At 39.1% G+C, this 15,275-nt stretch overlaps 1 protein-coding gene across 4 annotated transcripts in view; it reads left to right on the forward strand.

Moving 5' to 3' along the window:
• The window catches only part of PAG1 (phosphoprotein membrane anchor with glycosphingolipid microdomains 1), a 121,403-nt gene that overhangs the window by 46,032 nt on the left and 60,096 nt on the right, over positions 1–15,275 (forward strand). The window contains exons 1-2 of one of the 4 annotated variants that reach the window (XM_045003152.1): positions 7,389–7,520; positions 11,221–11,304. The gene's annotated coding sequence lies outside the window, so the exon portion shown is untranslated. Of the gene's footprint in view, positions 1–7,388; positions 7,521–11,220; positions 11,305–15,275 lie in introns of those variants that run through there. The other 3 variants (XM_045003155.1, XM_045003154.1, XM_045003153.1) reach the window with 3 other exon arrangements.

Consider the following 15,275-nt stretch of genomic DNA (forward strand, 5'->3'; position numbering starts at 1 on the left):
TACTATTAAATTCTAATAATTACTGCTTACATAATGTAAGCGGCTGAGTTCCAGTGTTTTGTGTGTGACATTTTTGCTGACTACCGGTGATATGGCCTCTGTGCTGCACCAGTCTTGGTAATAGAGCAACTACAGTAAAAATTGGTCTGTCAGGATCAGGATTCAGAATGGCAAGCCAGCAATTACAGGCATGATGCAGAACAATCGAAACTGAGTGACAAAGTAGTGACACAGGTGATTGATGAGTGAAAAGGAGCAGTCAAAATTCCAGGGTTCCTTTTCCTGCAACTACTAAGGTAAGTCTTGTCATGGAATGACAGGAAAATATTAATCTCATCTCCTTATGACATTTGTCATTCTAAAAATTAAATACCTAGTTACACCTTTTCTGGTGGATATTTTACCAGATACTAGTATATCAATTCCATTTCCAAATTCTTCTGTTCACTAGTATTGGCATATTCTTTCTAGCTCACTTTAATCAGATGTGACATGTTAAAAAAAGCATGATTCCCTTGTGCTTTTATAGCTTGGCAATTTGATTTGGATAATCAGATCTGGTCCATATTTCCAACTAATTCAAGAGAGTTTCTTCTGGTTAGCCATGACAATATGAGAAAATGGATAGCTTTGCAATATTTTAAGCCATATCTAAATACATTTGAATGTCACGAGTCCAGAGATAGATTTGATTTGAAATCTAATTAAGGAGTGGAAAACAACATAAAAAAGCCCTACTCTGTCAAGACCTTCATCCTGTTAAATGAAACAGAGTACAGCACTCTTAAAATGATACAGCTGACTGAAGAAGGCCATAGGGGCCTGTAAATATAAGACATCCTATGTTTGTGAAGACTGATTTCATTCTTCAATTTTTGTTGCATTTTTTTTTATTTATAAAAATTAGCAAGCTGAAGTTGAGGGTAGATGGTACCAAAAAAATCAAGGGAACAGCAAACAGATTTGAAAAGGGCTATCGGAAACATACTGACTAGCAGAGATACTCTCATCTATTGTGACTATATTTGTAAAATGACATCAGGAGTTCTAAATATCTGATGCTTAATGTGCTTCTAGTTCATAATTACAATAATGTAAATCTGCATGCACTATAACTTTACATTACCAATGGGCAGTTCAGAAAATATCTATAACCTTGTAATGCAGGAAGTCAGGATACTACACTCTGGGTCTGTTATATTACAGACACTATCATACCAACATAGCTAGGTTGGCATAGTATTTTCATAACCCTGACTTTCTCGATATGAAAACACACCTTTTAGTAGTAAAGACATAGTCATAGGGTATGTCATTAGTAGACTTTCCTACCTCAAGTTAATTGATTGCCAGTTAACTCAATGTGCATAACAGGTTTGTTAGTGTAGGACCCTCCCACACAAACTGTGGAGCCTGTAATAAATGTAGACTGTGTCCACACTAGCCCTAAGGCACATGTCAAGATTCTTGAGTTAATTGGCAATCAATTCTCCCAAAGTAGGGAAGTCTAGAAGAGAAGACAAGCCCCTATTTTCGTGGTTAAAATAGCCCTTTGCTTCCCAGAACTCTTCATGTCTTTCACCCACTTAACCAACCAGCCAGACTATCATCTACAGTGCCCTCTCCACAGGTGTGCCTCCCAGCCCAGGTAGACAAACATGGGCTAGCTCTGCTTGCATGCTAAAAATAACAGTGTGAACATTGTAGCATGGATGGTGGCATGAGCTCAGACCCAGGGAGATTTAGTTAGATTTTTGTAAAGGTTTACTTTGATTTGACATCTGTATTTCAGTTGCTCATAAAAGTTCAGCACATTCCACATCTTTCAATATTTTATGTCAAGAAGAAATTCTAAAGTTTACACGTTATTCTGGATGTTGTATAATATATCTCTTTACCTATGCATATGTAAGTAAAGTGTGTGTATGAGAGTGCAAGAGAAAAGGAGTATATTGCATTTTTCATAAGATTTGATCAAATACAATTTCCCTACTAGTAGAATATTGAAAATTCTAATAACTGCACTGGTAATTCCAAAGATTTGTAATGTGTTCCTGTGATTACTTTTCCTAACATGGGACAAACCTTCTTTGACATTTTTAAAAACGAACATAGCTTAAAGGTATTCCTTTTAACTTCCAATCTGTAGTTCCACAGTCATTCTTGCATTCAGTGCCAGAGCTCTTTTCTCGCCATCCAAACTTCCCTAAGCAATGTCTCTTTTTCCCTGGATGTTATGCTCTTTTAAATATTCTTCTTTAGTTCTTAGTGTTCATGTAAAGAATGTATGTAAGAAATTCACTGGTGTAAATCCAGAGACATTGAAGTTAATGAAGTTCTTTGGCTTTGCATTGCTGTAACTGAAATCAGAATATTATGCACAGCATTTAATATGACTGAAAAGCATTTTCCATGCCTCTGGAAGTTAATATAAGTTTCATAACGTATTAGGGAATAATGGCCTCATCTTTATGTGCCAGAGGAGATGCTGTAAAAGCAGTTACCAAGGCATAAGAAGATTCAGAATAGTTCAGGGTCACACAAACTCAGAGGAAAAAAGAATGTGATAAATTTTATTAATGGTAGCTCTTAATCTCTATATATTATTTAGCAATACAAATCTATCTGGGAAATACAATTTGGGTAAGTTGCCCTGAGTTTTTGTTCCCCATAGAAGTATCTCTGCCACATTGCACTAGGTCAGTGGTTCCCAAACTTTAACAACCTGTGAACCCCTTTCACTAAAATGTCAAATCTCGTGAACCCCCTTCTAAAAATGAATATTTCCAGGGATTTTCTACTTTACCTGAGTATAAATTATAAAAGCAGTGATCTTGGAAATATAAAATTTGTTTTGATGACATGCTTATTACATACTATATATTATTATTATTATTTATCATCACAGTATTTTTATTACATTATGAAAATGGCAATACTCTTCCAAGATCTCACTTTCGTAGCTTGTATCACTTTCAATGAGCCTGATATAAGACAAGGCTGCTATGTTTCATCAAGGAGTATCAGATGTGAAACCAGCATGAAGGCATTTAAGAAGCCAACTTAAAGAGTTCCTCCTACACAAGCATTCAGGTCTTGAGCTGTCCAGGCAAGCAATGCACATTACAACAAAGCTTAAACTTGTTCTTCTTCATAATTTTAAAAACTATACTAGCTGCCTATTTAATTTTAAAAACAGCAAAAAATATACACCTCCCTTTCAATTTCTTATAAGGAGTCTTGAAGTTTAAATCTCCTCAGTGTGATAGATATGCTTGCTTTGATCTGCTTAGCTCTTGGAAGTCCAGGGGCTCCGGGCTGCTGGCCCCATGGTGCCCGGGGTCTGGGTCCCTAGGGACAGCTCTGTCCGCCATTAGGGAATTTTTTCCTGAGAACCCCCTGTAACATTTCATGAACCCCAGTTTGGGAAGCACTGCACTAGGTGCACCTAGGTGCATGAGTTTTTGTTTAAAAATCTGGTAGGACAGAATAAAGGTAAAAATACCACTGAACTGGGATGAGATTGCGCAGAAGACATTCCCAGATATCCACAACTATCTTCTAGGTTGCATGGGAAAGACTTTGAGCTCCAGGTGACTGCCATTTAATGATGCCATTCTTGAAAATACCACCTCCAACCCAAGGTATTTAATGAATGACATCTCAGTCTGTGGATGCTGCACTGCCATTCCCAGATGTTACACACTCAGGAGAAAAATGTTATGAGAATTAGTGGAAAATAATAATGACGCCCACCATTTTCAGATGTAGTACAGGTTTAAAAGAGAGGAGGGGAAATAAAGTTGGCCTACAGTACGACACTCTTGCTGGCCTATTCTTAGGCCCAGTCTATACTTAAAAGTTAGGCTTACATATCTGTGTCAGTCAGGGATGTGAAAAATATTTACCCCAATCAACATAGCTATGTCAACTAACCCCCAGTGTAGATGCAACTATGTCAATGGAAGAATATTTCCATCAATGTAGCTATCCTTGCTCATGGCGGTGGTGTTCCTACCCTGACAGGAAAACCTCTTCGATTGTTGTATGCTGCATCTGTACTGCAGGGTTATGCCGGCATTGCTATGGCAACTTCGCTATGCTGGTATGGTCGCCCTTCGTTGAATTGATTCTATTTGGTTCTAGCAATGAATGTGTCTCAGTGTATGTAAGATTTAGGTATTGTTTTCCCTTGCTATTTGTAAAGTTGTTCATGAGTTCTGGCCTCCTGGCATTTCTTTAGTTTGAGACATTTTCTTGCTTTCAGAGAAGGAAAAAAAAACCCACTGAAGCAGTTTTTTAAATGTATAAAAGTATATAGATTTTCAAATCAGTTATACAACTCTGTAGGGAAAAAACAGGTCAGATTTGAGGTCCATCAACCCTGACACTGCCCCTTTAAGCTAAATTGTATTTTCCTCTGGAATATTTTTTGTACATTTCAGATATTATGTCAAAGAAATTTTACACCTAAAATTCAACCAGGTTAACATCATTAGATTTCTGTTTCCTAAATCAAGGTTAAAAACAGAATCAAGGCACCACTTGGAATACTTGTGTGTAATGTTAATAAGGGGAGTGTTGTGGTTGTTTTGTGGCAGTGCTTGGAGGTCTCAAGCAGCATATTGGTCCCATTGTGCCAGGTGCTGGTAGATACGGTCTTTGCTCCAAAATGCTTGTAGTAGAGACTAGGACAAGTGTTTTGATTATTTTCTGATTTACCTCTGGATAAGCTTAACTACCCTTCAGAACAGGGGTTTTCACCAATTCCAAGGCCAGAACGGACCATTGTGATGATCCAGTCTGATCTTCTGTATATACAGGCCAGAGAACTTTCCCCAAATAGTTCCGAGAACACGTGTTTTAGAAAAACAACTAGTCTTGATTTAAAAATAGTCAGAGATGGAGAATCCACCGCAACCCTTGGTAAATTTGTTCCAAAAGTTAAATATCACCGTTAAAAATGTATGCCTTATTTCCAGTCTGAATGTATCTAGTTTCAACTCCTAGCCATTGGGTCGTATTATACCTTTCCCTGCTAAATTGAAGAGCCCATTATCAAATATTTGTTCCCCAAGTAGGTATTTACAGACTGTAATCAAGTCATCTTTTAGCCTTCTCTTTGTTAAGCTATAAATAAAAAATGTGGGCTGGTCATTTGGGACAGTCCTGTTCTATCATGCCCTTAAAAAAATGCTTGTGCATTAAGGGACAAGTTCTTACTTAGCTTCTGTGCACTTTCCACTAACACTACACTCCCACCAAAGTTTCCTGAGTGAGGATGTTAGGATTTGGCCTAATTCAAATTACTCCCGATGCACTGTTTTGTTTTGTTTTTTAAGTTAAGAAATACCCCTTACTTCTACAAACTAATCTTCTAAATTCAATTGCAAGCACCTAATATTATTTGTTCATAGAAACCTGCACCCATTCTTTCTTTAAAATAACTTTTTAATGTAGTGCCAAGGTCCCATAATGACAGCCCTGGAGAATGAGGTATTTTATCCACAGAAGTGACCAAAGCAACAGGTGCCAACTTATTAGAAGTTAATAAATAGGTATAGCTTGAACTTCAGCAGTATAAGTGTCCTATTATTGCGCTGTCAATGAGCATCTATACTGACCTAGCAGGACCTATTCTGGACAGGTGGAAGGGCCCCTGCCAGCAAATTGCTAAATAATACTGATTGCAATGGGAAATTATTGTAATGTTACCATAGTTCATCTGGGAACTGGAACACGTCCACAATCGTGCTCCATCCTGTCTAAATGGTCCCTGAATGTTATTACTGGCAATCAGCTTTAAGAAACAGTATTGTTTCCTCCTGCTACATATAAAGCAGTGGTTTTCAAACTGGGGTACGTGTACCCCTAGCTCTTGTCAGGGGTACACAAGAAAAATCCCGTAATGGCAGACAACACATCATGTTATCCTTTACTGACCTTTTTTTCCCCTGTTTTTATAGGTATATTCTGACCCTATCTCAGATATGGGTATGCAGTAGGCTACATTATTTGGAAAGGGGTAATCAGCCTAAAAAGGTTGTAAACCACTGATATAAAGTTAACTTTGGATATTTAAAAATCTTCCATTTAAATTAACCTTAAACAATATCAAAGTCATGTGTTCCACATATGGGAATACCCCAAATCCTTGTCAGGTTGGCTCAAAACACTGAAGTCAATGGGAGTTTTGCCATTGACTTAGTGTTAGTGGATCAAGGATTTTACCCCTGGTTACTTCACTTGGCCTTCCCAACTCAGAACTGCTCCAAGCGAGGTCTGAACTGTACTGTGCCTGAGGCTGTGATTTTGCAAAGAACTATGCACATGAGTTCAGTAAGACTATTCATGTGCTGAACTTTAAAGCACATACATAAATCTTTGCAGGATCAGTGCCTGATTTTTGTTCCAGTTGAAAGGAGAATAAGTAGAAGAACTGTGAAGTTAACTCTGGGTATACACTATGCCCTGCCTTCCAAAATATATTGGTTGAAATTAAGAGCATTTATTAGAGGTAAAAATTTACACAACTGCTTTAAAAAGGGACGGCTGGTATACATCATTCATTGCCAAAAGAGCTTTATGGGGAAGAGTGTAATAAATTTAAGAATCTTATTATCCTCCTCTGCATATTGACAGCTGTAAACATCTGCTAAGAAAGCCATTCATTGTTGGTAGAATGTTTCTCATAAAGTACTTGTTTTGGAAGGTCATCGACTATCATGCGTTCTGGAAAAATTAAATTGTAATGTCGTTTGGAAAAAGTGAACAGACAGATTTGTTTGGAGGATTTTTGATGTATGACTTCAGACTCTCACAGTATAAACCATAGTATTAATACTCTATTCCAGAAATTAAACCTCAGCAAAAGGAGCAGAATTCATAGTCAGTTTCAAAACAAATACATAGCAGACCATTTAAAACATACATTGCTATGTCAGTGTGAGATTTCTCTTCCAGATGTTAATCTTTATGACTTGAAACAACCTTTTCTGCCCCTTACATTATATCCCAAATAACTCCTCCCCTATTGCTCTCACAGACACCCACATATCTGAAACAGAAAAAGCATGAGAGTTTTCTTCCTATTGTATGTTTCATTTCATCTTTAAATGTAAGGTTTTGTGCATAATGCGCTAAATAATTTTTAATGGAGTTTTGGGCAATCAAAAATGCGCTGGTTTTTCCCATCAGTTCTCATCTTAGTTAAACTATCCCAAGGACAGGGTAAAAGTACAGGGTTGTACATTGAGGAGTGTCTTTGTGATACTATTCATTCTCTGTTCTGACAGAGAAGGCATTGTTTGCTCCCTGTAATACGCTTGGCAGCCAAATAAGGTAGAGATCTGTGCTGCGCATACAGAATCAGAAAGTAGCAGAGTGGACAAGAATATCAGAATTCCAAGAACTGGATTAACTAGAAGACGGAATGTTATAATGTGCTGCTAATAGCTTTTCATGGTGTCTTTGGTAGAATAGAAATGGGTTCCTGGATGAAGAAACCTTTTCAGTTGAAGGTAATATTTTCACTTTTATGGTAGCACATTAGTTAATGCTGTTTAATCCATTATTAATTAAAAATGCACACAATAGGAACAGAATAGTTCAGCAGTCTACAGCATTCTTTGGAAGAATCGGCAGTTTAGAACAAACAGTAGCTTGATAATACTGGGTCTTGCAGAAATTGAGGATTATTTAAGTTCAGACCCGTTCCCCTGTTAGAGCAGCTCCCATTACCATTAACGAGAAATTCTTTATGTGCCCCCATCAGAGGAAGAAAAGACCATTTAGTCTCTCAGCCTTCATTTTATACTCAGCAGCTACTGTATATATTCAGTGTGACTTGAGGATTTTGCTAATAGAGCTGCATTTCTGTATTGCCACTAGATAGGATAAATAGCTCTGCATGTTACCAGATACAGTTCTGTGCCTCTCAGGTGTTGCCTGTGGTAAAAAACATTCCACACTGTGGTGAAAAATTAACATTTGTTCCACATAGTACCGCAGAAAGAAAAAAAACAGCTTGTGTTTATTAAGCAAAATTTCTTATGGCATTTTATGATTGCAAATTGTGCTAAGCAGTTTTTTATGTAGTAATGCAGATGTATTTCCCCTATATCCTTACCAGTTAAATGGCAATTTTTTGTAGCGTTTCTACTTTATTTTTTATTTTTCTACTTCTATAAAAAAATATATTTTGTCTGAGCAGTTACAGGTTTTCTGGTTATTTTTGTTATTGTCATCCTCTGTGAATGTTTCAGTTGTAAGAGCATTATTGGAAGTGTTCATGCTGCATTAAATAGTCATTTTTGGTTTAATAAATACAGTATGAACATGATTTTCAAAAGTCAGTGACTAATAAATTTGGGTGCCCAACCTGAGATGCCTTCAGAACTGAGCTCCCACCCTCTGAGTCAGGTTCTCTTAAGGTGTCTCAAGCTGGACATCCAACATCTGGAGAACCTAAAATCACGAGTGACTTTAGAAAATCTTGGACTCTGGTACTTAAACAGAAAAGAAATCAGAAATGAGGAAAGTCTGCTGCTTACAATAGCAAATCTTGTGATTTACCTCTCCTTTCTTACTGTATATCGCAGCACCAACTGTTGCACATCTGGAGGCTTTCATTCAGAAAAACATTGCCAGTACCATCTGTGTGCCTGGTACCATGTGCCAGTTCCACCCGGCACACTCTACTTTGTGCTCCCGTGCTGTTTTAATCTCCAGGGAACCACCATTTCAAATAGCAAACACATCGCTTTGTATGGGAAGTCGTCGAAACATGCGGATAATGACAACAGCAGCCGTTGCCTATCACACTGAACAAAAGGCTGCCAAAAACAGTAGGGATTATTTGCTGACCAGCTAAAGAGTAGGGAACTACAAGCTCACCACCCACAAGTCAATCGCCACACTGGGCCAACACTTAAGGAGTGAACAGAAAATATCATTTGGCCACGGGAGACAGAGATGGTGATAGGATTTCATTTGAAAGTACTGTACCTGAAAATAAATACTGTCGGCAGTACAGGGTCTTACCTTGACGTACACATGTAACTCCTATGAATCTTTATAGAACTAGCGAGGCAGCTATAAGATGGAGTTGGGTCAGAACTAATAGAAAGAGCAAATCTTGAGCCAGCCGCTTTGCTCCCTGCTAAGAACAGTCATCCCTCTTGGCTGGCCTGCCTGAAGTGGTCCGCCTCCTGCTGCTTCTGGATCCTACCACTTCCTTCATGCTGGGAAAGAGAACAGGCCCAGGGTCCTCAGGCATGAGAGGCCAGGGCTGAGGAACTTCTGGCCCAAAGCCTAGAGCAACTCTTGCAGTCAGGCCAGCCAATGAGGGTTTGTGGGCAGAGAGCAGGAGAGAAGAGTTCACAGGTCAGGTTTTGGGGAACCTTGGGGGGTTGTGGGGTTCTCTTTATGGGAGAGAGAGGGAGGAAATGTAGGAGTGGAAATGGGATTCAGAGAAGGAGGATGGGGAGTGGTTAGATTCTCTGAAAGAGTGTATTCATCTGAGAATCCCAGCCAGTGCAGAGTGCTGAGGACAGATACTCTGTTCTTCTAAGTCCTAAGAGCTAAACATTTGATAGTCCATTAAAAGTTCTCAGAATCATAGGGTGGTAAAATTCACTTCTGCTGATGGTGGTAATAGAGTTACACCTGCTCATCCCACTAGTGTATTTAGCCCATCAGGTTTAATCTTGTTAATTTCAATCCTCTACTAACTCACAGGAGCTGATCTAGCAAAAGGAGTTGAGGTGCTCAAGGTGCACACAAACACACATGCACTTTGCTTATCATGTTGAGTTGTGTCAGTTCCAACAGCTGGGTTTTAAAGATTGTTGTAGCCCTCACACTATGGAGGCTTTAATATCAAAGAAATAATAACCCCCGACACATGCCTGATAAAGAAACATTTGGAAGCAAGAAGTCTTTTTTTTTGTGTGCGATGGGTCCTTTTATCAAATAAGCAGCCCATTAACGGTTTGTCAGTATTGCAGCCCCTGAGTTCTGGGGAGTGCAGGAACGGCTCCCTTTGTGCATTCCTGGAAAGGGGGAGAAGGATGGGGCGGTCCTACTTTCCCTCTGCATTAGCCTGTAGGTGGGGAAGGACTAAGCTAGATCTCATATTGAACCATTTATAGAACAACATCAATGTTTGAACTCTGCCATTTGTAGAATATCAACAGACAGGAGAAGTCTTTGTTCTTTTGATTAAGGAGACAAATTCCAAAAAGCGCCTACTCTGACCTAGGAAGATATTTCAAAGCAATAAAAATATAAATAAATCTGGAACTGCTTGTTAGATAAATGATGGGTCTCACTTGCCATTGACTTCATTGGAAGCAGGATTTTGTGTGTGTGTTTTCTAGATTAACATTAGGAGTTTGAACCAACAAACAGGAAATTCAGAGTTAGAGCTTGTCTACACACAAGAGGCCCTGAAAGAACTAGATTGGTTTTGTAAAAAGCGACAGAGTCCTGTGGCACCTTATAGACTAACAGAAGTATTGGAGCATAAGCTTTCGTGGGTGAATACCCACTTGGTCAGATGAAAGCTTATGCTCCAATACTTCTGTTAGTCGATAAGGTGCCACAGGACTCTGTTGCTTTTTACAGATCCAGACTAAGATGGCTACCCCTCTGATAGATTGGTTTTGATTCCTGCCTTTAGTTATTTCAGAGTAAGTTTATGTGAGGACACTCTTATTTTGGAATAAATTTTCCCTATTTCAGTTTAACCCTTAGGAAGGTAAAAACAACAACAAAACAATACATCAAAGTAAGGCACTCTTATTCTGAACCTATGAATTACCTGGCTTTGGTTGGTTTAAGGCCAACATTTTACATCACTTATTGTAGGAGTCTTAATAAGGATACTGCTTAATTTGCAAAACAATTATATAGCTGTTATTCACTCAGTTAATAAAAGATGCTGGGACAGACATATGTGCACCAAAATGCTCTATCCACATAAAACTCTTACTTAAAGTCCGTTCGCTGAATGCCAGATTTTTAGTGTATGTATGGTAACTATTTCCTCTGCCGTGTATTAGACAAAACAGGCAGAATCAGCTTGAAGTGGAATGCTTTTGGCTTTCACAGTTATATTTTCTATGCTGTACTGGTATTTAGAAACAAAAAGATGGATCTGTGTTTATAACTTACAGGCAGTGCTTGCAATAATATTTTAACCACTATTTCATTTTTCAGCACTCGAGCTTTGTTTCCCCGTTGGGAGGACCTGCATGACAACCTCAGTGGACACTGCTGCCAGGTAGGAGACACCCACTGAAAGTAAGATTTGTTTTGTTTGCTTGTTTTGAGTTGTTTGTTTTATTTTTTTAATTTTGCACTTCTTGAATTTCCATATGAAATTATTTCACATGGCAACTAGTGTTTTTCAAGTATGAATTACATATACTGTCATTTTATCATCCTGTGCTAACAAACGTGATGAAAATTTAATCGCATTATACGTGGGGTAAGAACATTTTTAAATAGTGTTGTAGATTACAGTATTAAATTTGCAAGCATAATTTTTCCTGCTGGCTTTAAACTCTCTGGGATGGTGCTCATGGGGGAGAGTCATGTCGTATGTTCCTTGTACCTTTTATATAGCAGATCAATGAAATACTTTACTGTATTTTTCATTAAAGGATGGGGTAAAAAAAATGAGAGCCAAGGTTTGCTTTCTGGTGTTCCCCATGAGAACCACCACTCTTCCTCCCACTACCTTGTTCTTCCTCAGTTTCCCCCATCATGCAAATTCTCTTTTTCCTAGCTCTGTGCTCATTTCTTGTCCATCTCCTCTCCCCACTTCTTAGAGCTTTGTTCTCTTCCTCCTTCTCCTAGTCTTCAGAGTAGCAGTGAGTAAGCTACTCTCTCTGCAAGGCCATCTTTCCCCTTCTTTGGTCCTTTGGTCCTCCCTCACAATGACAGGGAGCTCAGCTCACTACTGCTGCCAGGGAACAGAATTACGGGAAGCTTTGCCTTATTCAGCAGCAGACACGTTTCTCTCCACAGCCCTCTGCTGCCATATTGCAGTCTCTGCAGCTGGCGACAAGTGCATGCCGAATAGATGGATTGGACAACACTGCTTTACCCACATAAGTTCTAGGTTCCAGTCTGCCTTTGTTATGAAGCCAGCTGGAGAGGAAACAGGACTCAGAGGCCCAGTATACACTGAGAAAATTCACCACAGCAATGTGTTAATGAACACAATATAATTAACACAATGTCAACGTAGTTTTGCCTTTAGTGTGGTCAAGGACTGTCACGGTCAGAAGCATGTTAGCTGGTGATAGTTAACTTTAGAGGTACCTTGTGTGCATGAGGTGCAAAGTCATGTTTAATGCCCAGTTAGTCAAAATGTGTGAGCTAACAAGTTCTCTAGCATAATCCATATCCCCTGCACTAGGAGACACTGCTGCATTCTCCTCTGAGGGTGAAGGGCTTTGAGGATGTATGGAGGGTTGGGGACATGGCCTTGCAACTATGTAAAGCATAAGGTTCAGTGGGGAAAATCAATTTCATCCCAGCAGGCTTTGAGCATCCATGCATATATCACATTTGGTAGATGTGCAGGTGAACGAGCCTCTGATAGTGTGGCTGATGTGATTAGGCCCTATGATGTTGTTCCCTGAATAGATATGTGGACAGAGTTGGCAACGGGCTTTGTTGCAAGGATAGGTTCCTGGGTTAGTGTTTTTGTTGTGTGGTGTGTGAGTATTTGGTTGTGTGGCTAGTGAGTATTTGCTTCAGGTTGGGGGGCTGTCTGTAAGTGAGGACTGGCCTGTCTCCCAAGATCTGTGAGAGTGAGGTATCATCCTTCAGGATAGGTTGTAGATCCTTGATGATGCGCTGGAGAGCTTTTAGCTGGAGGCTGAAGGTGATGGCTAGTGGCGTTCTATTACTTTCTTTGTTGGGCCTTTCCTGTAGTAGGTGGCTTCTGGGTACTCTTCTGGCTCTGTCAATCTGCTTTTTCACTTCAGCAGGTGGGTATTGTAGTTTTAAAGAATGCTTGATAGAGATCTTGTAGGTGTTTGTCTCTGTCTGAGGGGTTGGAGCAAATGCGGTTGTATCTTAGAGCTTGTCTGTAGACAATGTGGTGTGGTCTGGATGAAAGCTGGAGGCATGTAGGTAAGTATAGTGGTCAGTAGGTTTCCAGTATAGGGTGGTGTTTATGTGACCATCGCTTATTAGTGCTGTAGTGTCCAGGAAGTAGATCTCCAGGAAGTAGTATGGTCCAGGCTGAGGTTGATGGTGGAATGGAAATTGTTGAAATTATGGTGGAATTCCTCAAGGGCTTCTTTTCCATGGGTCCAGATGCTGAAGATGTCATCAATGTAGCACAAGTAGAGTAGGGGCATTAGGGGACTTTTTTGTTGGAGTATTGCGACTTTGAGGTCTGTAATCAAGTGACCAGGGAGGTTGAAGTGTTATCTCACTGTTTTTTTAATGTTATAATTCTTCACATCTGATTTGTGTCCATTTATTCTTTTGCGTAGAAACTGTCTGGTTTGGCCAATGTACATGGCAGAGGGGCATTCCTTCAAAAACAGACTCCAACAAGAAACTGCAGAATTGGAATTACTTTGCAAACTGGACACCATTAAATTAGGCTTGAATAAAGACTGGGAGTGGATGGGTCATTACACAAAGTAAAACCTATTTCCCCATGCTAATTTTTCCCCTACTGTTACTCACACCTTCTTGTCAACTGCTGGAAATGCGCCATCCTGATTATCACTGCAAACGGGTTTTTTTCGCCTGCTGATAATAGCCCACCTTAACTGATTACTCTCATTATTGTTAGTATGGCAACACCCATTTTTTCATGTCCTCTGTGTATATATATATATATCTTCCTACTGTATTTTCCACTATATGTATCCGATGAAGTGGGTTTTAGCCCACAAAAGCTTATGCCCAAATAAATTTGTTAGTCTCTGAGGTGCCACAAGGACTCCTTGTTCTTTTTGCTGATACAGACTAACACAACTACCAGTCTGAAACTTATTTCTTTAGGCATGCATCTATATACATTTCTGACCAAGTAAGCTTTCTCTATTGGAATAACTAAGGAAATTTTGCTTTTGTTACTGAAAATGGGAGAACATCTGTTGGTACTTGCCTTAACGTCTCCATTTCTTTGTTCTAACTGCTGGAAATTTAGATTTTATACATCAGCCTCAGAGCTGAAAATATGGATCCCTTGGTTAAAACAAATATTGATTTTTGTCATCCTTCTTGTTCAGGAAGAAAATACGAAAACAGGAGAGCATGACAAAAGGGAAGGGCTGTTTCCCTTGATAAATGCTTTCAATTAGAGCACTGATTAATCGTGAGACAGCTTAAGAGTGTCATAATCTGCTATTTCTACTGAAACATGGCAGTAGCAGCTTAAAAAGGCTCTTAACAGGGAAAATAAGATCCATCTATGGAAAATGGAAAGAGCCAAATACTTTAAGTAGTCAGGAGAAAAGTAGAATAAAATGGATTATTTTCTAGACAGGGAAAATAAAGAGCTTTTTTCATAGAATTGTTTGAAGATCATAAAAACCTAGACTGTTGGTATCCCAGAGAGAGTGAGTGCTAATGAATCAACAGTTTTATTCATTATCTTCTTCTAAGTAGTCTCTGGAAACGTAGATAATCCAAACCTTGTATATCTCCAGGCTTGACCCATAAACTGTTATGGGAGGGTGTGTATTAGTTTAAAGAGAAAAAAATATTTATTTTCCCCCTTGTGATGTGTGGCTGCTCAGTCACTTCCGTTAATGTACTCTACTGTAAAGTACTGTTTGTAGCACACACAAATTGGGGGTAGGGAGGGGGGAGGCGGCATCAGATACGTTCTTGGGACTGGGTGAATAATGTTGCTCTTATAAAAGAAAACTGGACAATTTGAATAATTTCAGAAGGTGGGAAAAGGTGCATCTTGATGGAGAAAAATAGTAGGGAAAAGCAAATGCTTCTCCAGCAATTTAAAGTCTCTGAAATGACAATATAAATTTCATGGATATGGGGCATTAGATAAAAGGATTTTAGTGAGAGAGGAAGTAGTACTCTTGAGGGGAACAGATTGTGCTGGTAAGAGCTTCTTGTGTGTTGGCCTTTATTTTAAATATTACTTTAGAATGGGGCCTGTAAATCTAGGGATGTTAACAGTTTGGGTGGGAGAAAAGAGGCTTTTCTGTGTATGGTAAAGCAGAGGAGTAATTCTATTGCCCCAGCTATTAAAATATTTTTAAGATCAGCTTTAA

The sequence above is a fragment of the Mauremys mutica genome, chromosome 2 (genome assembly GCF_020497125.1).
Source record: "Mauremys mutica isolate MM-2020 ecotype Southern chromosome 2, ASM2049712v1, whole genome shotgun sequence".
Lineage (NCBI taxonomy): Eukaryota > Metazoa > Chordata > Testudines > Geoemydidae > Mauremys > Mauremys mutica.